General features: G+C 36.0%; 1 protein-coding gene and 1 pseudogene across 1 annotated transcript in view; both read left to right on the top strand.

Moving 5' to 3' along the window:
- Positions 1–24,624, top strand: part of LOC125911384 (uncharacterized) — a 165,663-nt gene that overhangs the window by 81,969 nt on the left and 59,070 nt on the right.
- On the top strand, positions 12,645–12,750 carry LOC125912034 (uncharacterized; annotated as a pseudogene).

Raw genomic sequence — 24,624 nt, 5'->3', positions numbered from 1 at the left:
TTTCAGTTTTGGTAGTGTATATGTTTCTAGGAATTTGTCCATGTCTTCCAGATTGCCCATTTTATTGGCATATAGTTGCTCATAATATTCTCTTACTATTGTTGTTTATTTCTGCTGTGTTGGTTGCGATCTCTCCTCTTTCATTCTTGATTTTATGTACTAGGGTCCTCTCCTTTTCTTTTTGATCAAACTGGCTAGTGGTTTATCACTTTTGTTAATTCTTTCAAAGAACCAGCTTCTGGTTTCATTGATCTGTTCTACTGTTTTTGGGGGTTTCGATAGCATTAATTTCTGCTCTAATCTTTATTATTTGCTGTCTTCTGCCGCTTTTGGGTGTTATTTGCTGTTCTTTTTCCAGTTCCTTAAGGCGTAAGGTTAAGTTGTGTATCCGAGATCTTTCTTCCTTCTTTAGGAAGGCCTGGATTGCTATATACTTTCCTCTTATGACCGCCTTTGCTGCATCCCAGAGGTTTTGGGTTGTGGTGTTATCATTTTCACTGACTTCCATATACTTTTTAATTTCCTCTTTAACTTCTTGGTTGGCCCGTTCATTCTTTAGTAGGATGTTCTTCAGTCTCCAAGTATTTGTAACATTTTCCAAATTCTTTCTTGTGGTTGATTCTGGGTTTCATAGTGTTGTGGTATGAAAATATGCACGGTATGATCTCGATCATTTTGTACTTGCTGAGGGCTGATTTGTGTCCTAGTATGTAGTCTATTCTGGAGACCGTTCCATGTGCACTGGAGAAGAATGTATATTCTGCTGCTTTAGGAGGAAATGTTCTGAATATATCTGTTAAGTCAATCTGGTCTAGTGTGTTATTCAAAGCCATTGTTTCCTTGTTGATTTTTTGATTAGATGATCTGTCCATTGCTGTGAGTGGGGTGTTGAAGTCTCCTACTATTATGGTATTATTATTATTGATGAGTTTCTTTAAATTTGTGATTACTTGATTTATATTTTGGATGCCCCACATTTGGCACATAAATGTTTACAATTGTTAGGTCTTCTTGGTGGATAGACCCATTGATTATGATATAATGCCTTCTGCATCTCTTGATATAGTCTTTATTTTAAAGTCTAGATTGTCTGATATAAGTATGGCTACTCCGGCTTTCTTTTGTTGACTGTTAGCATGATAGATGGTTCTCTATCCCCTTACTTTCAATCTGAAGGTATCTTTAGGTCTAAAGTGGGTCTCTTGTAAACAGCATATAAATGGATCTTATTTTCTTATCCATTCTGTTACCCTATGTCTTTTGATTGGAACATAGAGTTCATTGACATTTAGAGTGAGTACTGAAAGATATGAATTTATTGCCATTATGATGCTTGTAGAATTGGAGATTCTGGTGGTGTTCTCTGGTTCTTTCTAATCTTTGTTGCTTTTGGTCTTTGTTTGTTTGTTTATTTATTTATTTATTTATTTATTTATATTTTCAACTTTTCTCCCCTCAGAGAGTTCCCCTTAAAATTTCTTGCAGGGCTGGTTTAGTGGTCACAAGCTCCTTTAATTTTTGTTCGTCTGGGAAACTTTTTATCTCTTCTTCTATTTTGAATGACATCTTTGCTGGATAAAGAATTCTTGCCTGTATATTTTTCTAATTTAGCACATTGAGTATATCCTGCCACTCATTTCTGGCCTGCAGGTCTGCTGCAAACCTGATCTGTCTTCCCTGGTATGTTAGGGACTTTTTTCCCTTGCTGCTTTCATGATTCTCTCCTTGCCTGAGTATTTTGTGAATTTGACTATGATATGCCTTGTTGATAGTCGTTTTTTGTTGAATCTAATGGGGGTCCTCTGCTTCCTGGATTTTGATGTCTTTGTCTTTCCCCAGGTTAGGAAACTTTTCTGCTATGATTTGCTCACATAACCCTTCTACTCCTATTTCTCTCTCTTCCTCTTCTGGGACCCCTATGATTCTGATGTTGTTCCTTTTTAATGAGTCACTGATTTCTCCAATTCTTAAATCATGCTCTTTTGCCTTAATGTCCCCCCTTTTTTTTTTCTGCTTCATTATTCTCCACAAGTTTGTCCTCTATGTAGCTGATTCTCTGTTCTGCCTCATCCATCCTTGTCACTGCAGCATCCATCCGTGATTACAGTTCAGTTATAGCATTTTTTATTTCATTTTGACTAGTTTTTACTTCTTTTATCTTCACAGAAAGGAATTCTGGTCGATTTTCGACTCCAGCTAGTACTCTTACTATCGTGATTCTAAATTCTGGTTCAGACATATTGCTTGTATCTGTGTTAGTTAAATCCCGGCTGTCATTTCTTCGTGCTCTTTCTTTTGGGGTGAATTCGTTCATCTTGTCATTTTGAAGGGATAAAAGGAATTAATGAGGTAGAAAAACTAAAATTAAAAAACTAATGTTAAAAAAATATTAAAAGTAAAAAATTAAACACACACACACACACACACACACACAAAATTGAATAATGATGATAGATCCTAGGTGTATTTTGGTCTGGGTGTTGAAAGTAGTTGATAGATTAGAGGAAAAGGGGGAAAAAAAGGAAATCATTTGAGAATTTGAAAAAAAATGAATACAATGTAGACTAAAATGAAATGATGGAAGTAAAATAGAATTTGAAAAAAATTTCACAAAAGTAAATAATATAGTGGAAAAAAACTAAAGGAAAATATTTTTAATAAAAATTGAAAATAAAAATGAATTTTTCTCTTTCTGTATTCAAGAAAAAGAAAAGAAACAAAAAAGAGAAAAAAAAAGAAATTATTTGAAAATTTGAAAAAGTGAATACACTGTAGTAGACTATAAAATAAAATGCTTGAAGTAAAATAGAATTTGGAAAAATTACATAAAAGTAAAAATGTAGTAAAAAATTAAGGAAAAATATTTTTAATAAAAATTGAAAATAAAAATGAATTTTTTCTCTTTCTGTATTCAAGAAAAAGAAGTGAAAAAGAGAAAAAAAAGAAAAAAAGGAAAATTGAATAGATGAACCTGCTAACAGATTGAAGTTGGAGTGAAATTACTTCTTTTTCCACTAGAAGTCAGACTATGTAGCGCTTTATAGTCCATAAACTAAGCAGGCGGTGAGACTTGTGTTCTTGAAGAGGGAGGTTGGCCTAGTTGGGTGGGGCTTAGTGTAATGGCTCTGTTCTCCACTAGATGGCGCTGCTAACCTACTGAGGTGGATTGTTATGGTGCTCGTAGGTGCATATGCGCATGCGTGGGAGCGGTGAAGATGGCGTTACCCAGCTACCCAGTCTCTAGTATTGGAACTCTGTTCTCCCCGATCAGCAATCGCGCGCCTGTCCTCTGTCTTCAGCTTTTGTTCACTCCCTGCTTTTTCACTGTCCATGACCAAGCCCCAGACAGTACCTCTCTCCTGAGTTTTGTCTCATATACGGCTGTTTTCCCCGGCCCCTTACTTCTGAAGGACTGTGGCTTTGACCTGTTCCGCACCTCTATGGGAGGGTCTCACCGAGCAATGGCTGAATGTTGGCTGCACCCAGGAACGCTTGCTGAACCCTGCTGCTGCCAGTGCCCTGAGACTGCGGCCAGGTGCCAGGCTGCCCCGAGAAACTTCGTGAGATAGTGTAACAGCAGCATTTCAGGGATTATGGAAAATCACAACACACATCTGGCACCAGGCTTCACCTTTAACGATCTTGCTCCAGCACCAGCAAATATGGCAGTTCTCTGGGGTCTGCTGGGCCCAGGTTGCCTCACAGCCTCTACCAAATGTCCTTCCAGCAGTGGAACCGCTTCTCCCCGTGTGGCCCGAGAACCTCCAAGATCCCACTCTGCTCCTGGTCGCCCTTCCCACCAGAGCACTGCCAGGTATTGAACTGTGGCGTTGCAGTCTCTGCACTCCCCTTGTTTACAGTCTTAATGGAATTTAAACCCTCTCCTTTCTCCTTTCTCCCTTTTTAGTTTAGTCCCTGAAGCTGTTTCCAATTTTCCACTTTCTCTCCAGCTGCTTTTGGGGAGGGGTGCTTTTCCCGTATTCTCCCCCCACCCCCATCACCGTCCTCTCTCTGCCCGCAAAAGTGGGTCCCTGCCCTCTGCGGCTTCTCACTCCCCAAGTTCACCTCTTCTTGCCGTGCACCTGCTGAAATCTGTGGTTCAGGTTGTGCAGATTGTTGTGTTAATCCTCCAATCAGTTTTCTAGGTGTGTAGGATGGTTTAGTGTTGGTCTGGCTCTATTTCATGGATGCGAGACACACAAAAAACATCCATGCTGTTCCGCCATCTTGGCTCCCCGCCACTCATTCATTCTTACTTCCCTTCTTCAAATCTCTTTGTGACAATAACCACAAAATCTATGCAAGTGGCCACCAAGTTTCTACCTTCTACTGTTTGTTATCCTTTAATGTTTCTAAGTTCTTAGACTTACTGACTTATAACAAAACAAAGCAAAAGATCTTTTTTGCTCGCTGTCAATCCAGTATGTAGTGTCTGTAAGGTTATTAGAAGATTTTGTAGTGGAGTTGACTGACCAAAAAGTGTCAAGAGGATGGACAAGAACAGCTTAATTAGGGAAACCCAGGAGTCCCTTGAAAATGTGAAGACACAGTCAGGGCTCAAGGCTAATGAATGAACTAGGATCCAGGCATCTGCCTTCATTTCAAGAGGAAGGTTATAGAATTTGAAAAGCTAGCATGGGGTGAGTAGTGTTCTATATTCACTAGAAGTGAAAAGTCAGAAAATACAATATCTTTTATATTATTTATAAAATTATTATTATATTATATACTTATGTTATTTTATATTGTAATCAGAGACTCAGCAAATCTAGAAAGCCCAGATGATAAAATATTCATGTTATGAATGCTTTTATATTCTAAAGATTATTTTAAGAGTCTTACTACTGGCCATATACACTTATGTCTGTATAGACATAATGATTGAGACAAAAAAATGTGGAACCTCTGGAAAATAGAATCAGGGGGAGTTATTAGCTTGCTTTGAGTATGGCCTCTACCCTTATTCCACATGTACTCTTTCATAAAAATGATAATACCATATAACAGTTATTGAGTGTCTACCATGAAGTAGGCATGGTAAATCATTTATGGTTAGTCTCTCAGAATTAAAAAAAAAAACAGATTTAAAATATACTTTCTGGTACAAATTAATAAGGATATCCTGTGTCCAACAAAATAAGATAAGATGTTGGTAGATAACACAATCAAAAATGATATAATTATCTTTGGAAGCCTGAGGCTTCTGGAAACATCTGACTTGGCCAATGGACTGACGAATTGAATAACAGAAGCAGATTCTGACTGGAACAAACTGAAGCCTCATTTGTGGTGTCACAACTGTTGAGGGACACGGCCTTCCTTATGCTCTGGATTAAAAAGCTCCCCCAATAGGGCAGTCAAGTACACCACAGTCCATTCCTTACAGTGCCTGGTTCATGCCTAGGGGGGGATTCATGCAGAAAGTATTGGCATCACAAACTGTTACCAGGCCAACATGAGGATTGGGCTTCCAGCCCGGGAACACTAAGAACCAAGAGGCAGGAAAGGGGAACAGCTGGCAGCTGTTATGTCCACACGCATCCACCACCCCCTCCTTTGCCCTTGAAGTGATGGAAACAGTCTCCTTACATCTGGGACAGGAGTTGCCATTGCAGCTCATATAGCCCTGTCAGGGGGCTACATCTGGAAGAATATTGCTATATATATATATATATATATATATATATATATAGCAGCAGGGGTTTGCTTCCATAGACAGCTCAAAGCTGTCAGGCAAAACCTGAAGGGGAGCACACAAGTGTTCAAGAGACTCAACAAAGCATGTTTCTGGATCATATCCATGTTTGTTATCAGGTGGTGAAGCTCCAGAAAGTTCTGCTCCACCATGAGACCTGATCATAAACACTGTATGTTGGAAACTTGACTCTGGTGCAAATAGTTTACTCTTTTACTTGTCCGGCCTTAATATAATAACTTAATCTGAAGAAATGGATCATTTTAAGTAGATTTATTTGAACATTGTTTGCATCCATATGCTAATATGACTCCAGAATATGCTAGGACAAATTAAGATATGTAAAGGTCATGCACTTTCATGCCCATCTGAAAAGGGAGACTATAGCTAATTACATTAGAGTTTGATGTGTTAAGATAAATAACACGTTATGAACCTTGAGCCCAGTCCTTGAAAACAAGTCACTAATTGTTATATCTTTAAACTGCCCATCTTTTCCATATTCTGACAGATCTTGATCTATATCAGAATCATTTTTCATATTTTTTGCATCTTTCTTTTCTATTATTTTTCTTTTAAATACATTTTGATATGTGGGACTTATCCCCCAAATACCAAAAGAAATTCTCTTAGTATAGGTCCAGGCACTCTGCATTAAAAAAAATGTTCTTAGCCTTTCTCACACTTCTGAGCTAAAGATGTAACATCAATAGGTAGGTATCTCTTAATTACTCACATTTTCTTTTCTTTATTTCTCTATTGATATAGAAAGTTTATGCCTTCTGTTTTATTTTATTTTTTTTTTAGTTTATTTATTTATTTTGAGATAGTGTGCACATGTGGAGGGTGTGTGGCAGAGAGAGGGACAGAGAGAGAGAGTGAGAGAGAAAGAGAGAGGGAGAGAGAGAGAGTCCCAAGCAGGCTCTACACTGTCAGTGCAAAGCCCAATGAGGGGGCTCAAACTCATGAAATGTGAGATCATGACCTGAGCTGAAATCAAGAGTCGAACACTAAACTGACTGAACTACCCAGATGCCTCTATGTCTTCTTTGTTAAACAAAGGAGCCACAAACTTCTTAGTCTTTCAGGCATACAGTCTTGGAGTCATAATCATCATTTATTGTTGACTCATTCCCATAGTTCAAATTAATCCCAGAAGATATTACCTCTGTAATGCATACCAACATTCTATAGATTGTAATACACGTATGCCAGTTAGAATAGTTTTAATTTCAAATAATAGAAAAATCAGCCCAAACTGGTTTAAAAATAAGAATGATTTATTGGCATATGTATTTCCAGCTTTCAGAGGTAGGGAAGATATTAAGAGGAGTTAGATCAAAGTTCTTGCTCCATTGCTCTGTGATTCTCTCGGTTGTTCCTTCTGTTGTAAACTTGTTCATTTTGGGGTTTTGTTTTCGGGTTTTGTTTCCTTGTCTTGTTTTCATTCCAGCTGGCTTCTTCTAAGGCAGGAAAATGGTTATAGCAATTCCAGTGTCATATACACAACCCATAATACTCAGAAGGTGAAAAACTCTGGTTTTCACAGTGACTCCATCAGGGGATTGTTTTTCATTCCAATTAGACTAGTTTAAGTCATGTATAAATCTTTGAACAAGTCACTGTCTCAAGGTAAATGTAACGCACTGATTGGCGAAGAACTGGGTTGCGTATCACTTCTATTCAAATTTGAATTTATCAAAGTTTTACCTATCCTAGACAAACTTTCAAATCTTTATCTGGGTATGGAAAATTTTTATCCATCTTTCCAATACTATACAAATAAATAAAGGCGTCTTGATGCCCACAAGCCAAAGATCTCCAGGGACACATGTGTAGCCAAATGCAAAGCCCAACGAGGGGCTCAAACTCATGAACTGTGAGATCATGACCTGAGCTGAAATCAAGAGTCGAACACTAAACTGACTGAGCTACCCAGGTGCCCCTATGTCTTCTATGTTAAACAAAGGAGCCACAGACTTCTTGGTCATTCAGGCATACAATCTTGGAGTCATAATCATCATTTATTGCTGGCTCATTCCCATAGTTCAAATTAATCTGCGTATTTCTGACTGCCACAAGGGAGGTAATTCACCATGAAGAACTGTGAGATGTCATGGTAAACGAGTATGGGGAAGAAAATATTGTAGGAGATGTGATTGTGCTTGGTGAATCTGATAAGATATCAAAACAGTAGGCATTGCCTCTGGATTGAGTACTGACATAAAGCAAGGACATTTCAGAGATTGGTATCTTAATTTTTTTCCTCTGGTAATGGAAGTGAATGAAGCTGCTTTTTAACTTTCTTAAGTGAAATGCATTCTGGAAAGGCAACTACAAAATTTGCATTATTCTCAAATTTTTGTAAGGATATGAGTGACATTTTACTAATTGTCTAAGTCATCTCCACAACATATAAAAATTGCTGTATACATAGTAAGTGTTCAATTTATATTTATTGCCTTACATTGAAAATTATTATTTTGATTAATCAAGTGACCCTATGGAATTGTATGTGATTTACTTAAGATTTAGACTGATGACAAAATATCTATCATTTACAAAATGTTAATTTTGACATGAAGTATTTTAGAGACTTTATATATATTGTAACATCTAGCTCCTAAACAAAACTAATATATCTGTTTTGTTATTCTCATTTTGTGAATGAGAAAAGGCTAAATGAAGCTAATACTATAGTCAACACCATGCAAATAGCATATGACCATATCTGTGTTTTTACCTAGGTACCATTGTTTCTTTACAGAAAAATAGACTTAAATATAGACTTCTGGATTTGTGGAAGATCTGGTTTTGCAAAAGTTCTAATAGCAGGACACAAAGCATATGATTTTCCAACCAACATTTGACTTCAATGTAATGTTGGAAACTATATGCAATTGAAACTATATGTTCTTGATGTGATGAGAAATACTAATCTTCTAGTCAACATCCAGCTTTTCCATCATTAATGGATCATAACGGAGACCAAGCCTATTTCATTATAAATGGAAAAATAATCAAGCAGAACAAATGGGATCTATTTTTGGTTACCCAATATCATAAACTACCACATTTTTCATGAAAATAGTCTCGATATTAATCTCTGAAGTTGTTTTATGCTTAGTTCACAGTACTTATGCCTTTGATTAAATCCATTTTCTTACAATGCAAATGTAATTCATCAAGGTTGACCCTACTCTAACTTATGATTTTTTTCATTGATTTTAATTTAGTCTCTGTGAATAAGTTCTCATGACTGCTGAACCCCATCTGAGCTATACTGAACAAATGCATACAGATGCACCAAAATCTTGGGAAATGGAGTTGTTCCAAAACGTATGGATTTTATAAAAAAGTTCAGTTCTCAGTCAAGTCATTAAATTGTTGGGACATTTTTGGTTTTGCCAGAGAAGGAGAATTATAGGCAAGGAAAGACTACAGAACTCAGAGATAATGATTACAAAGACTTTTTTTTTCTTGTTGCATGTTACTTTTTGTTGAAATATAGTGTTAACATTTCATTCTCTTTTTCTTATGACCAAGAAACTGACTACAATTAATATGGAAAAGTGTAGTTTAACAAACAAAAGCCTATGGTACCTGCTAAATCATGGGATATATAGCCTGTAAATAGATAAAATTTAACTCTTCTCTTTTTTTTTTCACTTTTGAGAAACTCCTTTTCGTAGTTCAGACTTTCTTTCCAAAATCCTAGTTTCAAATACTACGACTTTAATCTTCAGTGGCTCTGCGTGTTATGTCAGAGAATAATAAATGTAAATGTAACATTTAAACTATCAGTAATTCATTCTGTAAGAATAGTTCAAAGGAGCACTACCTTGAAGATATTGATTAAGATGAGAATTGCAGAGGCATTACACACAACTTTAATGTCTTTGTACTTGAAGAGAAATTTGTATGGGCATAATCAGTAAGCCGTGTAACTAGACAGGATCTGATTATTTACACTTTATTTTTTATAATTCACCTGCCAGAAGGACACTGCTCTGAATTTTTTTTTATTCTATCAGGGTTAAAAGGATTTCTTACAGTATTCAGTCAAAATAAGCAGATAATACAGGTATCTGAACAACGGTCTATATTCTGATCTACTTGTCTATTAAGAGAATCTCATTCAAAAGCTGAGCTACCAAAATAATTGAGTTTCCTTCAACATATGTGGCAAAAGAGGTAATAATACATGGTTTTAATTATAACATTGTAAAAATAAGTTTCCTTCATGACGTTAACAGCTGTTCGTAAAAAAAAAATAAATAAAACAATGGGGAGCAAGTGTGTTTCATCCATTACTGACAAGCAAAAGGATGTTTATAGAAACATTTTAATCATTTATATTGTTGATGTAATTTGATGGCACACTGTCTCTCCAAAACATATGTTTTTCATTGTCTGAATCATATTTTTCCATCTCAGCAGGGAATTAACTTGAGCTGATATTACCATAATAACAGAAAGATTTACTGATATTCATTTCTCAATAAATAGCTGTTGACTCCTATAGAGGTGAACATAGAAAGTACCTGAAAAATAAATTGCAAGTTACCTCTGCTAATGGCCATACGATATGAAACAACTGATGTAATCCAGACCTACTCTTTCATAAGAAAAATTCCCACCTTCCCTTTTCTGTACATAGGAAAAAGTCATGCCAAGCTTTGGGGGGCCGTAATTATCATGTTTGTTTAATCTTTAACACATCGCATGGCTAGAAAATGTATGCTCAATATACACTGACATCAACAGAGGCTTATTTCCCAAAACTTAGACATGGCCGTTTTAAAACTAGTGTGAAGTGAGAAAATTGCTTTGCTTGAACTTTTTTTTTCCCCCAATGCTGAATACCAAGCTTATTGTGAAAATGGCACACATTTCGGCATTGCCTGAAATAGAGTTTAGATCTTTTCATCATCAAAAGCATTTATGAAGAATCTTCACATGTGTAACTCTTGGCAACCTACTGTACAAAATAATTCAACAGAAAAGCTGCTCTCAGCTAGAAGTAGGCTATCTGTGAATTAATGTTATCTCTGAGCTATGCTGATCATCAAATAGAAACCAAATTTTGAAGGCCTGGAGAGTAACCGTTAATATAGAAATCATCCAGTTCCCACCCAACTGTTAGGCTGAAGTGATCGCCATGGTGGGAGAGGGAGTACCTTTCTCAAACCATACAATGCAATGGCTGGTGACTGGCTGATGACATGAGTAGAGTTGAATCTTCAACCCACAGCTGTCTGAACAGATAAATCTTTTTTAATGTTTGTTTGTTTATTTATTTTGAGAAAGAGTGCATGAGTGGGGGAGGGGCAGGGAGCGCGGGACAGAGGATCTGAGGCAGGCTCTGTGCTGACAACAGCCGGTCTGACATGGGGCTGGAACTCAGGAAGAACCATGAGATCGCGACCTGAGCTGAAGTCAGAAGCTTAACTGACTGAGCCACGCAGGTGCCCCAACGATAAGTCTTTTTGATTCAAAGAGTATCTGTACAGTGGAAAGAATATCCATGTGAGAATCTGGATGTGGAAGAGAAGTACCCAGAGTATTCCACATAGATATGACAGAAGTAAAAACCTGAAAGCAGTAGAGATGCTTGGTATTTACAAGGAACAGTTAAAAGCGTGATGATCTTCGAGAACCTGCGAAGGCCAAAAAGAAGTATGTGAGAATAGGTGATGTGGGGTAAGGTGTTGATTACGGGAAGTTAGACAGAGGAGTTAGGACGCCAATTTACACATCTTGGTCAAATTTGCAGATATCTCAAACTTAACTTGCCTAACACTGAACTTTTCAGTCTTTGCCCCATTTAGTTGGAGGAACTCTCGCTCAAGTGAAAACTTAGCAGTTTTCTTGAAACTTACCTCAACCTCACTCCAGCAAAATAATTATCCTAATTCTTTTCATGAAACGTCCAAAATATACCTCCCTATTTTTCTCCCTTTATACTTCTAGGACTGTATGTAGTTCAAACCAGAATAATATCTTGAGCAGTCACAGCAATAATTTCCCAGTTAATCTCCTTATTTGGCCTCTTGCCAATCCTTCTATCCGTTCTCTATACAGAGCAGGAAATTAAAAAATAATAATATACATCAATTTGAACGTGTTGGTTCTCACAATAAATCTCTTCAATGGCCTCTACCCCTCTTAGAATAAAATCTGAATGCCTTATCATGGCCTATAACTTTGCCCTGTCAACCTTACCAATATTACCTGTCCCACTCTTCCTCTTACATGATTAAGACACTCTGGTCTTCTTTCTGCTATTCAGAAAACCCAGGTTTGTTTCTGTCCCAGGACCTTTACACATGCTATTTTCTCTGCTTGGCATTCTCCTTCTCTTTTTTCCCTGATCGATTTCTTCTCAGTTTTACATCTCAACTTAAAATTCAATTCTTCAAAAAAGCAGTCACTTTTCACCCAACAAAAATTATTTCTATCCCTTTTGTTATTCTACTCCATAGCCCTTATTTCAATTTGGGCTGAAGTTTGAAAGATACACATTATTGGGTGTGTGCGTGTGTATTTATGTAATTCTTTCCCGAATATAATTTAATTCTAGTGAGGGTAACGTTCATAGTTATATTGTTCGCTGCTTTGTATCTAGATCTAAGACCAGTACCTGAAGAGATCAGGTTTTCAAAGCATGGTGAGGTAATAAAATATGTCTGACCTTTGAGATGTCTTCCTTTCTCAAGTGAGAAAAATGGCATTAATAGTAATTAACTTTATAAAAACATAGTGAGTCAGGGCTGGAATCAGAATTCCTGGGTCTCAACTATTGGTTTTGTTCTATTGACATTTATTTACTGTAGTAGGTAATAAAAATCATAGTGGATTTTGGCAAGTGGTTAGCAGAGGAGAGGTAAGGGATACAGATGTTGGTAGGGAAGGGTCTACATGTCATGATACTAATTTCGGAAGGTATATCGCTTCTCTGCCTTTTGGCTAAGAATAAGTGTAGTATCTGTTCTTATCAGTTTAATTTTGGAAGATACCACATGTTCAGTAATGAATTTTGTTTTTGTTTTTCTTTTTTTTTTTCTCTTTTTTTGGCAAAACCTATTACATGAGCCAATTGGCCTCTGCTTGAATATTTCCAGTGTATGGGCTTTCATTTATTTTTTGAAGCAGTTCACCGCTTTGTGGGAGAGTTTTACTATTAAAGAGCACTTATTTAATAATGAGCTAAAATCCATATAACTTTATTTGAGCCCACTTCTGTCCTCTGTAGTAAAACATAATATAAAAAGGCTCTTGACCACATGGGCCATATTGAATGGAATATACTCATCACATACTCATCACAAAAGATAATTTTGAGCTTGATAAATTGATGCATGTTATATCTAATCATATAGATATATGCAGAATTTATGCGGAAACAATTGGAATAAATATATGTCTATTTATCAGTCTATCTATTTCGCATGTAGGAGGATGAATAATCCCATAAAAAGAGTTTTATAAGAAACTTTTTTATTAGAAAGAATTGAGATGGATGCAGGCAATCAGCAAACAAATAAAGAGTTTCAGTATCACATTTATGACAAAGATAAATGAAAATGGGAATCCATTATCATAAATCATCAGAGCTAAATAAATATTTTCTTTATATTAGTATAATTTATAAAATTAAGCTTTATCTGAGTAAATTCTATTTACAATTTAGCAAAGGACACAATGATGTGAAGTATGAAATATATTTTGAAATTCCCATACTGTATTTAAATCCTGAAACTGGGTAAAATATGTATATATCCAACTTCCGAAGCCTGATGCTTACATTTGAATGAGAATGAAAATCAATTTATTGGTAGGGCTTTCAGGTGTACTGTGAAGGTAGAAGACCAGAAAAGGTACAGGAGACTTCTTAGTACTGAAATTTAAAATAAAAAGGAAATCCTCAACTTAGTAAAGCAGTTTGACTTTGAAGAATTAATTCTACAAAACTTACTTGGAGATTGAAAACTGCTTGGTAGCTGTTATTTATCATGACACTTTGATGTTACAGAAAATAATTATCTTGCCAATGTTTTATGCAGTAAGTTATACCTGATGCGTATGTAGTAAAATCTTTCTTGTGAAAGATGAAAAGAGGAAGAAGGAAACGTTAATGCATCTTCAGCTGCCCCGTAGAAGGATCCAAATGGGAGTTCAACTTTCTAAATGTGTTTTTTTTAATCTCTAATATCTTTACTAATTTTTGTGTCTCCTAAATCTCTCAGTCATCCAGAAGGATAAATTACAATGTTCCACTTTGTTTATGATTAAGTTGTCTTTAGAAAAGCAATTAATTTGTGACCCCCAAGTGTTCAGAACTTCACATTATAAATCTTTCAGTGGCTGGCCCAATTTTAGACTCTTGTCTCATCAGTGCTACCTAACACAGCTACTATATGAGTTTAGAATGACAAGAGAAAAAACGTCTTCAAGACACAGCCTCCTTTGCAAGATATTCTGCATACACTTAAAGATTTTCATGTCATGATCTCCAGCAAATCAAAATGTAACATTGTATATTTGGATATACAATGATCCCCCTTCCTCTGGGAAACAATACAATGTCATATACAACATGTTTTAGGCTTGAGGTGAGAAAATGAAACAGGCAATATTTTAACTTTAAACTACACACTTTCAGCTTATTTTTCAAACTATTTCCTAGAAGATCTTAAGGGTTTTGAACAGATACAGAGGCACAAAGAATTTGTCATCTTACAGAGGCCATTTAAAAAACGTAACACGTCTCTAGCTCTGGACTTCCTAACAGTTCAAATTTACTTAGTAGGGAAAAAAATGCTTCTAGAGATTTCCAAATGAAGCTATAAAATGTTGCTTTGAATCATATATTTTAGTCTATATAAAATGTATTTTTCTAATCCATTTGTCCATACACCTAATTGATTTAATCACTTATGGGATATTTTATACATGGATAAGTCTGTGAGCTAACTGCTAGTGTAAATGGGTTCTTTAAACTATAAATACAGTCTCAATAAGTGTGGTGACTTCAATATAACTGTCATTATACATTAGCAAGGGCAGTATTGTTTAGCAGTGTTTTAAAAAGTTTCATTGAAGTGTAATTGATATATAACACTATGTTAGTTTCAAATGTACAACATAATGATTTGATATTTGTATATAGAGCCTTTCTTAATAAATATTTCCAGTTCTGCCTGCGAGCAAATTGTCATGGAAATCGGCCTTCTGATTTTTTCCATGTTCATGTTTCATGTGTGAAAAGTCCATTAAAATTCCATTGCTACTACATAGTAATAAAGATTTATAAAACTACATCATTTAGAGTCATAATTTGTATATGCTTGTGCCATATTTTCTCTTTAAAGGGGGCAAGTGTTCTTTTTTTTTTTTTAATCCTTTTCCTCTTCAAGATGAGAATGAGGGAATTTTCAGTTGCATTCAAATAATTAAGTTTAATGTTTGGATGAGTGCTTTAAATTTATTATTCCAAACTACATATCTTAGGAATAAGAAAACTGAGGTAAATTTAAAAATGAACGATTGGTAGACATACAACTCAATGCGGTAGACTAGAAACTTCTTAAATACGATCATTGTTTTAATTCTTCTATCATTATATATGGAACCTGACACATAATTGGCTTCAGTTAATATTGACGGTATAAATTCAGATTGAATCATAATATCATATATGAGATCTAAAGAGTTTGACCCTATCTTTCATCAGAAGCTTCTGATGGACAATAGGAACAAAAATAGAAACATTAAAAATTAAAAAAAAAAACACTTTGTGTAACCTTGGCTTTAAATATCTTAGCAAATGGGGGTGTCTGGGTGACTCAGCTGGTTAAGCATCAGACTTTGACTGAAGTCATAATCTCATGGTTTGTGAATTCGAGCTTCACGTCAGGCTCGATGCAGACAGCTCAGAGCCTGGAGCCTACTTTGGATTCTGTGTCTCCTTCTCTCTGCCCTCCCTCGCTCACGCTCTGTCTCTCTCTCTCTCTCTCAAAAAAATAGACATTAAAATTTTTTAAAAAATAACTAAATACCTTAGCAAATGAAATAATCTTCATGTGTATAGAGAATTCTTCCTTTCTTCTCCCTGGGCTGCAACATTATAAAGTTCAAGTGAAAGCTCAAAGCTTTATAAGCACTCTCCATAGGATAATTCTTATGAGAAACCCCACAAAAATGTATCTACCAAGACATAGGGCTTGGACCCATCACTTTCCTACGCTGCATGAGCCCTTCCTGCTGGGTAGGATTCAGTCAATAACTGAGCTGTTTTGGACATAGCCTTTTTGTTTTTACTGCATTCAATTTTTTTTTGAAGGTTGGACTTAAAAACATCACTATAGCTCTGCCATTCACATCTTCTGTTCTCACTTCTCTTAAATGCATTTTCCTTTTTTCTCCCAGCAACAATAAGATAATACAAATATTTAAAATTTTCAATTGGGCCACCATTTATCCAATAGGAAATAAATTTTGATTTTACCTGCCCTTCACATTTTCTACAATTTCACTTATGGGAACAGAGAATAAGTTTTATACACTAAAACATCATACTTGATAATTCTGCAATAGTTATTAAGCACGCTTAAAATTAGATGCATTTCAAAAAACACATCCTGTCACTTATCTGAATTCAATATTTCTTTAACTTTTAAATGAAGAAATAATATAAACAACATTTCCAAATTACATATGTATTTTGAATGAAAATTTTCCCCTGGAGGGAGTCCCCAAGGTCCTATTAGCAGTCATCGCATTTAAAACACAATTAAACCGGGGCGCCTGGGTGGCGCAGTCGGTTAAGCGTCCGACTTCAGCCAGGTCACGATCTCACGGTCCGTGAGTTCGAGCCCCGCGTCAGGCTCTGGGCTGATGGCTCGGAGCCTGGAGCCTGTTTCCGATTCTGTGTCTCCCTCTCTCTCTGCCCCTCCCCCGTTCATGCTCTGTCTCTCTCTGTCTCAAAAATAAAAAAAAAAAAAATAAATAAAAAAAAAAAAAAAAAAAAAACAACCACAATTAAACCAGCTTATGTTTTCTGATAAAATCATTAGAGAAAGTCTTCAGAGTCTGACTGTCTTTCAACCTAACCAGCCTGACATTATTCAGGGTATTTGAAACAAATTCATATTGCCTGAAATTGCAAATTGATTAAAGCATTCCTAGCCATCCCTGTATTGAGAAAACATGCTATAATACTTAGTTTAGCTGTATTCCCCAAGACCTTTCCTTTCCTTTTGAAGCATTTCTAGCAAAAATGAAAAAGTTTGGATTGATTAAAAGCAAAACATTTCCTAATTTTGAGAAAGAAGTAAATTATATTTTCTCCTTCCTAACATCCTGATTTGAGAGTTGGAAATAAACATGTAAAATAACTTGATAATGATTATTTTATGTTGTTAATATATCTCATATTATAAAATCTTTAAACTATGTCTTTGGGAGATGTCAAGAAGATCAGTTGAACCCTCAGTCAATCTTGCTTCAGAGAACAGTGATTTGAAACCCAGGTGAATAGAGGCATCTCCTCTCTCCTTTGAGTTTGAAAAACTGAATATAAACTCAAAACCTTCAATCATGTGGGATTATTAGGTTTGTTTACACCCAACTTGGAGTGGAAGCACATAGTACATTTATGAAAAGAAATTCTGAATATATAGTTTAGAAATCAACTCTAAGCCCTCAGGAGAATTCAAGATTGACTACGGGTTGACTAGTCCCAGATGTTGGATTTGTACCTCTTTTCGGAAGGCTGACCTAACCTTCTACACTCTTTCTTCAATCCTAGCTCTACTGGCTCTTTTAATAGAGCTCACTCAGTCTCTTTTCGGTCTCTTTTCTGTGCCTTATTACTTGCACCATCACCAGATACGTTACTTGTATTTATTTCCATGTCTGTTTCCAACGTTAACAGTGAAGTCCTTGATGTGTATAATAGATGTTTCTTAGTGTGATGGAATTAGCAAAACCTTCCAGTTAACAAATTCACCACCCCCCCCAAAAGTCTGTTGCTTCTCTGGAAAAAGAAAAAAACATGCCTTAGATTTCCAGTTCATCAGCACAAAAGGACTAGGAAAATGTCCCATAGCATTTGTAAAACTGTATTTATGGAAAGCTGTTAACTTGCAGGATTCAGACAGGTGGTCTTAGCATATCTTCTAAAGTAGAAGAGAATATGCGTATCTGGATGAATTATAAATCTTGTCAGCACATATTGGTTTCCACCTTCTCTTTTCATATTGGTATTGTTACCTGTGCCTCCTGTCAAATGAGTAGTTAAACGTGGAAGGGTTAATTTATGAAAGCAAACACGAGACACTCAATATTAAAACGAAAACAACACTGTATGTGAATATAACATATCTCCCTCTCTCTCTAACACACGCACACTCCACATGTTTGGTAGAACAAAAGAGGAAATAATGAAGATCAGAGGTATTGAGGTTAAGAGACAGGAGGTATATATTTTAGATACTACAAGGATCATCAATACGTAAGGCTGTTTAAAAAATTATTTTCATCCAAAGCCAGAGACAAATATACTATTATTTCCACATCACTTCTGCCCTTTAAATCAGTCTTTCTTATCTATGCACCATAAATTCACTTTTCCAAAGCCTGTTAGGGCAATTATATTGTGCTAGTTTTGTGTCTTCTTTATTCTGACCATGTTTGTCACTATCTGTATCTTTTCCTAAATTACAGATTAACATCCATTTGTTAAGACTTTTTCAAATGCTGCTTTAACCTGGTCTCTCAGGTTTTTACTCTCAATCTTCCCCCATGAATTTGACCTGGCTCATCCTTCTGACTTTACATATTGCAGCTTGTTTACAGCAGAGCTCAGCTAACCTTTTCTGTAAAGAGCCAGATTTAAGAAATGTTTTGGGCTTTTCAAAGCCATACAGTCTCTGTCACAACTACTCAATGCTGTATTTGTCAGGCGAAAGCAACCATCGATGATATGGAACGCAATTAATATACCTGTGTTCCAATAAAATTCTGGCTAAAAATCATTCAACAGTTTAGTACTAACTTACTAATTTTAGTACTTATATAAATATGAATAAATAGATAAATAAATAAATAATGCATTACGTGCTAGTAATTTACAGGTACTTGGGATACACGTGTGAATAAACAGAATTGGTCCTGGTCCCTGTAGATATTACGGTATGAAAGAAAAATAATAAAATGAAACTTACAATGGAGTGTGAACATTATTATGATGGGAAAGGTGAGGAATAACTTGGTCTGAATGGGTTTGGGCTGTCAGAAAACCTTTCTCTGAGGAACAGATGTAACAGCTGGGATTTAAAAGCTAAAAATGGGTAGACCAGTTAATTTTACTGTGTTTAACTGAACGGTGCTTTCAAACTTGTTATTTCTTTGTAGGTGTGCTGTATTTTATACTACTCCATAAATTTGGACATCTGCTAGTTTCCTTCTTACCAATTTTTTGTCAGCAAAAAAGGGGGTATAAATCAGAGCAAGCTAAGTTATGCAGTCATAACAGACTAGCATGTATGTAGAACATACACGTATGTAGAGCACACATTGATCTCCCCAGTAATGATACATCTCACTGAGCTTAAAACTCTCCAGCTACAACTATTTGCATGGCTCCACCCAATTTCGGGGAGTCTAAAGTGACATCTCATCATATATCTGGAAGATAGATTTCCCAAACTACTCTGTGAGAAGCATCAGTGTTTAACACATTACCTGGTTTGCGATTTCGGGGGGACTCCTCTTTTTTTTAATTTTTGTAATGTTTGTTTACTTTTGAAACAGAGAGAGAGAGAGAGAGAGAGTGCAAGCATGAACAGGGGAGGGGCAGAGAGAGAGAGGGAAACACCGAATCCCAATCAGGTTCCAGGCTCTGAGCTGTCAGCACAGAGCCTGACATGGGGCTGGAACTCACAAAACTGCGAGATCATGACCTGAGCTGAAGTCGGTTGCTTATCCAACTGAGCCACCCAGGCGCCCCGGGGGGGACTCCTTTTCTTAGCACAATCACATTTTTTACACTGCTTAGAGCATGCTTCATTTGAATGTTTAAAACATTCTCAAAAATATTTTAAATTAATGTATTTTGGAGTCTATAGCCACAATAAAATTAAAAAAAAAATCTGAGACTATAACGGGCAGCAGATTACTTTAGAGAATAGCATTAAGGAAATAAAAATTGTCAGATCATAGGATTTTATGATCACTGATATCTATGAATATATAATACATATATCTTATGTTTTAGTGATTTTTCAGATCGGTAAATGAATGTTTACCTTATGAAATCATTAAAAGTGTGAAACAACATTGATTCATCTTAGTCATAGTATGTGATCTATTTTAAAAGATGCATCACCAATTAAATGCACCTGTTGGATATTTGAGCACATATACAAGAAATAAGATGATTTGCATGAGCATTCATATATATATATATATATATATATATATATATATAAAGTTTATTTATTTATTTTGAGAGAGAGAGAGAGAGAGAGAGAGAGAGAATCCCAAGCAGCCTACGCACTGTCAGAGCAGAGCCTGCCCAAGGCCAGGCTGGATCCCATGAAGCATGAGATCATGAACTGAGCCAAAATCAACCTCGGACACTTATTGACTGAGCCACCCAGGCACCGCAAGAATTCTTAGACTTTAAATGTTATGGAAACACTAAATACTGCGTAAAAAAATATGTAAAAATATATTAAGGAAACAAAAATCACTCGTGCTCTCATACCTAAACGTGGGCATCATGAGTATTTTGACATACAGCCAGTCATTTTTTATTTATTGACATATTTTTAAATAGAAATTATGTATAATTAAGGTATAAACCATGAGGTTCCTGGAACCACGGGAGCTGGCCTGGAGGCTGGGTCTGTGGGGACTGGCCTAGCTCTGGGTGGAGGCTTGGTGCTGAGGTCCAGTGTGACGTAGGTCTCTCACTTCATTTCCCTGTAGGTGAGGGTGTCTCCTTGTGCTTTGCGGCCTGGACTTGGGTGAAGGGTGTATGGTGCGATGTTAAAGTGTCTTTCCTACCTTCCTCACTGTGTTTTTTCTTATGTCTTTTCTTATTTTTTTGCTCCACTCAGGTGCTGTAATTTCTTACAGGGAATCCTTACATCTTGTGAAGGCATTTTCATGCATGGGTAGTTGTTCCAACTGATATTTCTGTGAGAGAACGAGCACTGGAAACTTCTATACTGACACCTTGCTGATGTCATTCACTCCTGTTGCCTTGCATTTTTTAAACTATTGCCATATGGCCAACATTTATAGCATCTTAATGGAATGCCAGAAGCATTTATTTTGCTCATGGATACTCAATGTGTCTGAGGATTCGTGGCTGGGAATTCCTATTCTGGAAGTGTTTGTTCCCAGGACCCCAGCTGAGGTGGCATCCTGTCTCCAGAAGTTCTCATGATAATGGCAGTCACATAAGACAAGAAATCACAACTCTAAGGTGTATTTCAAATCTTCAACCCTTTCTTTTCTGCTAACATTTCCTTAGCTAATCGAGGCATATGCTGAGTTCAAATTCAAAGGAAAGGGAAACATAGTCCTCCCATGAAGTTAAGGAGATGGGAGAGAATGAACAGTTTTCAACGATAATGTAATTTAACAACCTTCATAAATACTCATGTCCATTTAATGTGAAAATCATACCACTCCAATCCCAAGATGCCCCAAATCTCAGCCAATGCTGGCTATGACTTGAATTCTAGAATCTTGTATTTCCATCAATTCTAAGAGTTGCTTTTTGATGTGGAGGCCTCAGATCCTCAAAAAAAGTTATCTGTTATATGGGCTCTCCCACAAATTCAATATAAACTGGTAATACCTTCATAGAATAAGAGAAATATGAGAACATTAGAAAAGTGGGAAATACAAAGAAAAGAATGATCTGTGGCAATTCTGAAGTCACATTGAGCATATGTTGCTAGGTCCATCTATCCTGGTTTGGTTTGTGGAAGTGACCCAACAGCCCATTATTCTCCATGGCTCTTGCTTTGACCTCTGACAACTCTTTTCTTTTTCATCTTCCTCCTTGGCCATTTCTAAAAAAGTATTTAAATATTTACCTTTTATTTATGATGCTGAGCAGGTTTCTAAGCCTGTTTCTTTCCCATAGAATGTTCTAGGCTTAGAAATCTTTCCCTATAGCAAATACATGTCATTCTGATTTATTCCAGGCTAACGAAACTTTTTCTAATGCAGCTTTGTCAAAGTTATGTGGGTCTTCAATATAGGTATTCCCACCAAGTCTATGTGCCATACCTTACGTTATCAATTATTTTTGAGACATCATATGCCCCCTTCTTTTATTGATACTTCTTTATAGGAGTCTTTTCTCATAGCAGAAAGAGTCCAGTAGATACCAGCTTTTTACTTTTAGATCTTCATAAAGGATATCAGAGCCACGCTTTGAATTTTTTTTTTAACTTTGAGTCCATGCTTTATTGATAGCATCCTGAATATAGTCTGTCCTAAGATTTTGTCCCTTTGCCTTTATTTTGAGAATTTTCTACTCATTCAAGATATAAGAGATTAGAATCTTCTATTCCCAACTAAAAAAATTGCTAGAATGTAGGTACTTACTGTATTTACACTTAATTCTGCTGTCAATATTTTAGGTAATACCGTATCAAAATACAGATAATAAGAGCCAGTACACATTCTTTCCAATATTCTGTCTATAAATCATCATGTCCAAGTCTACAAGCTCAAAAGGTACCATCTCAGAAGGTGCAGCAGGCTGTGGTTTGCCAAATATTTCACCACTATATTACAATTCAGGTCGTAATTTTTCTTAACAATTTCCTTGTCATGTTATCCTGCTTCACACAGAAGTGTCCTTATCACTCACTGGTCAATCTCAAAACCAGTGCCATATATTTCATTTTTGTTATAGCAGCACCCCATCTTTGTTTCAAGCTGATAACAAATATCTTAAAGTCTTAGTAGGATGAAATGCAAGGATTTGTTTATACCGAAGACTGTGGGCCTATTGGTACTGGTATAGTTCTGCTTCAAGATGTGATACCACATCGACAATGTTTTACACTGAAGAATGTGCCCTACACATTTTCATTGTAGGGTGTAGACCGAGGCATCAGCAGACACCTAGGGCAATATCTCCTCATGGCAATGACAGACATACTACAGGGGAAGTAAATTGCACAAATGAATTCCAAATGCTTGCTTGACATATTCTAATATCCAGTTGGCCTAGACAGGTCACATTGTTAATCCAAAGTCAAAGAACGGACAAGTATACTCATTCCCTGGAAATGAGAGAGGAGGGAGGAAATTTTTGAACAAGTGTCTAATCTCCTGCCTACCTTAGCGAATATTTTCCTTATAATTTTATTAATTTTAGATATTGATCATAATATAATTTCTATTAAGGATTTAATGTTTATAAATGACTGCAAAAGTTGGAGAATATTTTGTGACAATAACTATCTATTTACTATGCTAGCAATTCAGAGCATCTGGATGTAGTGGAAAAAGTATTTTCTTTAAGATGAGATGGTTACTTTAGTCCTGAGAGGGCAGAAATGTCACCATTCCTTTTATTAAGCCAAAATTGTTCATTCTGAAGAATATATTACAGTGAAAATGCACTTTAGAAAAAATAAAACAACTACTGACAAAACCATTCATGGACAGAGAAATCTATGTTACCCAATTTGTGAAGTTATTAATGTTGCAACTGGTATCATCAATCTGAAAATGAACTCTGAATTTGTAATCTAAATGAGATCACAGTGTAAGATTGCCTCCACCCTTTTCTTTTGAAAACTAATTCAAATCAATCTTGCTTAGGATTTATCTTTCTACTGAGAAGTTCCATTATATAATCATATACTGAAATTAAAACTTGGTTCTTAAAATTATCAGCATTGAATATCTAGAAAATTTTCAATTAGTCCTTTGAAAAAGTCATTACTTAACTATGGAACAATTATCTATCATCCATGTGAAAACTGAAACTACATATAATATTTAAAGTGTATAAATAAGGGTGCCTGGGTGACTCAGTTGGCTAAGCATCTGACTTTAGCTCAGGTCATGATCTCTGGTTCATGAGTTAGAACCCCACATTGGTCTCTGTGCTAACAGCTCAGAGCCTGGATTCTGCTTTGTATTCTGTATCTCCTTCTCTCTGCCCTTCCCCTATTCATACTTTGTCTCTTTCTCTCTCTCTCTCAAAAATAAATTTAAAAAAACATTAACAATTTTTAAAGGATATAAACAAAGATTCATGAGATGTACATGTACAAATGTTACACTGTATATATATTGTTAGTTTAAATAATATTTTAACATATTTTAATTAAAAAATAAAACAACATTGAAGTTTTTATAGATGATATTAACAAGAATTTCAGCAAAATCATGAAGGCGAAAATAGAGAATGTGACCTATCTTGGCTGACAAGAGAAAGCAAGCGGACGCTTAAGCCTGCAGGGAGGAAAGTTAATGGATTTACAATGTAGAACCTCCCTAAAGGATCATGACTTGGAAAGAAGTCTCCAAAAGTGGGCTTTGGGGTAAGGCCAAAACCATAAAGACTGGTTCAAAATTTGATTCATCTCTAGAATGTAAGCAGCATTAGGGTAGGGATCTTTGTCTGTTATTTTTATTGATATATCTCAATTACTTGTAACAGTGTTTGGCATGTAATCAGAATCAAATGAATATGTGTTAAATGAACAAATGTCCTTCCAAATGGACAAAGAAGAGTGCTGACCTTCTAATAGAAGCTAGAAGTGTATTTTCTAAGGTTTGCACACTGACAATGCTTGTGAGATGCCGGCGTAAACACAGCTTCAGAATAAGAAAGTCTACATGTTCACCAAAGAGACTACCTCTGCACGTCGGTAGAT

This window comes from Panthera uncia, assembly GCF_023721935.1.
Source record: "Panthera uncia isolate 11264 chromosome C1 unlocalized genomic scaffold, Puncia_PCG_1.0 HiC_scaffold_3, whole genome shotgun sequence".
NCBI classification, from domain to species: Eukaryota; Metazoa; Chordata; class Mammalia; order Carnivora; family Felidae; genus Panthera; species Panthera uncia.
Note: the sequence above shows the minus strand (reverse complement) of the source record. Positions and strands in the feature narration are given on the sequence as shown.